At 40.1% G+C, this 4,482-nt stretch overlaps 1 long non-coding RNA gene across 1 annotated transcript; it reads right to left on the bottom strand.

The window, feature by feature from the left end:
• Positions 1-600: 600 nt before the first annotated feature.
• LOC127313847 (uncharacterized) lies at positions 601-3,474 on the bottom strand. The gene is made up of 2 exons (XR_007859221.2): positions 2,547-3,474; positions 601-770 (listed from the first exon to the last, which is right to left on the bottom strand). It is a non-coding gene; the product is annotated as an uncharacterized lncRNA (long non-coding RNA).
• Between the last annotated feature and the right edge of the window lie 1,008 nt (positions 3,475-4,482).

Below are 4,482 nucleotides of genomic sequence, written 5' to 3'. Positions count from 1 at the left end.
GCTGGATTTTCCAGTTTAGGTGACTGGGTGTGCCTTCGAGTGTTCTTTCTTAGCAGCGAACACAGGAAACCTTCGATGCACTGCCTAGTTAGGTTTAGTTTCTTTGCAAAATTTTATATTTGTGTCCACCATGGTTCAAACTATGTATTAGTTTGTGGAAAACCATGTTCCAAACTGTGTCTTCGTGTAAACCACGTTCCCAATTATGTATTAGTTTGTGGAAATTGAAATAAAAATGTCAAAAAAAAATATTTTAAATATTTGGGGGAGACGTTTGGGGGACGCGGCTGGGGAGCGACGTCTGTAATATCCCAGGTTTAGAGGCTACAAAATGAGAGAACACCAAAGTGTGCATTGCATTCATGCATAGAAAATCCGGAAAATTTTCGCGCTTTAGTTTAAAACTGTCAAAGTGATCGAGGTTTCTCTCCATCGGTGGAATTGAGTTAGTCATCGATGTGAGTGCGACAAATTTCGACATAACCTTTGTGAATTCATGTGTTTTGAGGGGAACAATTTGAATTCAGATTCAAATATGAAAGACATAAATTCAAATTGTAATTTGAATTGGAATTTGAAATCTAAACAAGTATATAAATATAATATGTACAAGTAAATACACTTGATAGTTCCAAATGAATAAATGAGTTAATCTTTATTACATAATACATTATTAAATAAATTATAAGTTAGAAAAGAAATAGAAAATTACAAAAGAATAAAACTAAACCCTAAACTAAATCTTCTATTCCTCTTCTTATCATTCCTTCCTGTAAAACAAACAACAAAGAAAAAAGAGAATGGTGTTACAATTAAAATGTCGCCATCATCAAGGATGAGGCATTTTGATATTGGAACTCAACTACTAGACATTAGGAGCTTGTCCTAATATCTAAATTGTGGATTAGAGGGATCAATTTCAATCTATAGGCAGCTTTGGGAATCATGTATCATCTCTGGATCATAAATAGGATAAATAGATAATTTTGTATCATTAGGCAACAATGAGCAAATAGGCAACAGGGATAAGTGACATCATTTGATCCATATCAAAGAAGGGACAAGGCAATAATATTTGATCCACTTATCTTAGGCAACAAAGTATCTTATCAATCCCTCTAATCTAGCTAGAATCCTTTAAAATTCCACAAAGTTGTTTTTATGGATCATTATTGACATGGAGAAGTCAATATGATCCTAAACTAAAAGCCATAAGGTAAAATCAGCTTGATCACAGCAGTCCAGTAGGAGTAATACACTTGGCAGTGTCAAATATTAAAGGACAACAGTGGATAAACATCAGCTCAGCCGTGCCTTCACTTGGAGGCAAGGAAAATATCTTGACCAGAGCATACAAGCAGGTAGCACAGTCAGTGCATGCACAAGCATGTGTTGTCGACACCACAGACAACACCCAACAGTATATAAATAGCACATAGGCTGTACCAGCAGCCCCTTTGACACACACAAACATCTCAGCCGCACCAACAATTTATCTAGCCATACTTACACTCTGTCTTGAGTTAATCAATCCATTAGGACAACACAAGAACACCAACAAATATTTATGGATACTTAGGATCAGTAGGAAGAATCAGAAGCAGAAAGGAGGAGAAGGCATGCCACAAGAAGAAGATTAATCAACAGTTCAGAAGGCCAAACTCTACAACAGCAGGTTGATCCATCGATCTCATATAAGCATCTCAGCATACTAGCTTGCACTCCCATCTATCTACCCTTCAACTAGACTCTGTCTAGGAGGATTTGAGAGATGGATTTCTCTCAGATCTGGCATAGAAGTGCTATGCCTAGTTCATCACAGAGAATCTATAAAACCGTAAATAGTATATCTGTTCTTATCAAAAGGAAGTGCCTCAGCCTTTGCATCATAGGCTGGGCCAAGATATCAAGCTAAACATCTGTTCTTATCAGTAATAGATAGAAAGAAATATGCAGCAGAGAGGGGAGCTAGATCACCTAAGCTTTAGCTAGTGATCCCTAGTCAAACTAGGAGCTCATACCCTGTACATAGAAAAGAAGTGAAGCAAGGTACATTAGTTACCGCCAGCAAATAACCATGTCTCGAAAGCTGGCAGTATCATCACTTTGCACCACAAATATATCACAAGTACAGAGCATGTATGCACATGATCTGCTAATCATCCACAGCAATTAAATCGCTATAAGCATACATATAAGCTCACCAGCAAGCTACCAAGCAGAGCATTAAGCCACAGCACTTTTTCCCATTTCTTAAACTCAACCATGAGTTAAATGGGGCATCAAATTATCACAGCAAGTTATCCAAAGAGATGCACCACACATAGCACAAGGCAGTGATCAATTAATTCAGAGCATGGTCAGCCCAAACCACACCTCACAGAGAGCCATAACACTTGCATCAATTACCAGGGCATGATTTATTTAGCTCCACTATACACACATATATACCACTAGTAGCACAAGTATGGAGCAGTACTAATGGTGCAGCCCAAACAGTAGAACCCTGAACAAAGATGGGAGAGGTTTAGCTCACAGTGTCGTACAGAAAGTGGCGAGGTAGGCGACGCCGGGGTTGCGTCCGCGACACCGTCCAGCCGGCGTCGAGGATGAAGTAGTCGCAACAACAGTGCACATCGCCATGAACAACACACCAAACCACCAGATACCACCGAGATGGCGAGCTCGAGCTGGGGCTCGTGGTCGATGAGGAGGCGGGGTCGCCGATGGGGAGCAGCAGTGGCTTGCAGCAACACGCCCGCGAACCTAGGGTTCGGCCGAGCGCGCGTGGAGGCGCTTGGGGGGGCACGCGCGTAGGGCGGCATCGAGGCGGCGGGTGATGGCGAAGCCTCACCGGACAGCAGCAGCGACCGCTAGGGTTTCCAGGTTTGGGGGCGGACGAGGTAGAGGTGGAAAATCAAATCGAGCGGGACAGAGTGGTAGAGGATGTTGAGGGGAGCCAGAAAAACGTCTCGCCGGTGCCGGAGTAGGCCGGCAGCGGTCAAGGCGGGCTAGGTTTCGCAGGGGTCGTGCGTGGAGCACGGCCGAGCATCGAGACAGTGGGAAAATAGGAGAAGAGATGGAGGCGAAGTCGAATCGGAGAGCGGCGGCGCCGGACCTGGCCGACGACGGCCAGAGCAGCGGGTGGCGGCTGCGACATCACAAGTGCGTGCGAGGGGTGCGTCCTGGTCGCCTGCGTGCTCGTGAGGGAGAAAGAGATAGAAAGGAGAATGAGAGAGAGAGAGAGCGAGTCGTGGGTTGCTGGGTTGTGTTGGACTCTACGTGTACGGGGCTGACCAGGCCATGTTCATGTATGTGTAATACTATTAACCAAAATAGCTCCAACCTAATAAACTAATCCACTAGTGTGTATATGTGTCCTAACTAAGGTAATCAAATTATAATATGCAACATACCTATATTAGTGGAAGCTAGTATCATTATTTGGTTACAAATTTAAAACTATAAAAGTTTCTCTACACAAATACCAAACAAGTATTAAAAATAATAAATACATGATGTTTCCTAACTTCTATGAATTAGGAACATTATTCATGTTAATATTAAATTGAGTTCCTAAAAGGCTTAAAATATTATTTTGACTTTAATCTGTAATAAATACTTTCCAAATAATTTAAACATGGTCTCAACTTAGAATGTGATTTTTATTGAAAAAATAGCATATAAGAAATTCCATAAAATCTAACATAAATACTTAATAGTTTTAAATTATATTCTAGTACCAAATTATATTTGTAAGGAATGTTTCCTTTCACCCAAATTAGTAAATTAAATCCAAGATACTTTAGGAAATTCTTATGCCTTAAAAATAATTCCTTAAACCTGAATATGATATGAGTTGCTATAACTCTATACTAGGAACTTGCTTTCACATCTAAAAACACGCAAACTCAAACCACACTTTAAGTCATATTATTAAACATCTTTCAGCCAAATAAAATTGTTTGACTTACTTTGCATGACCATGTTCGATACTTATAAGTAGGAACTTTATGATTGGATCTTGTGTAGAAGGTCATAGCTAGAGTGATGTGTTACTTGTATACACCAATCAATTATTAGTCGAAAGTTAACTCTTATCCTATGAATTTATCATACCTTGTTAGTGGGGTCATTCCATAGTATATATTTATGGGAATGATACCAAACCAAATAACCATTAGCCATCACCTCTAGGTCAACTCAACTAAGTGTAAACCTAGTTCCTATTACCAAGGCCATCATCCTTAATTATCCTTATTTAGCATCACACCATTGTGGTGAACTCTAATAGCAACCAGGCCCAATATTTTGCATTATATACCATCCACACTAAACCCTACTAGTGTTAGATACTTATGAACCATCATACCTCGAAGCCAACTATTCATTCCTTAGTGGATCCAATAGCAAACCCTAGTACCTATAAACCTTAATTGTAATACTTCTTATTTCTTAAGCAGTATGTTCTTCAAAAGTTAT

Source organism: Lolium perenne, chromosome 7 (assembly GCF_019359855.2).
Source record: "Lolium perenne isolate Kyuss_39 chromosome 7, Kyuss_2.0, whole genome shotgun sequence".
In the NCBI taxonomy this organism is placed as follows: Eukaryota; Viridiplantae; Streptophyta; class Magnoliopsida; order Poales; family Poaceae; genus Lolium; species Lolium perenne.
Note: the sequence above shows the minus strand (reverse complement) of the source record. Positions and strands in the feature narration are given on the sequence as shown.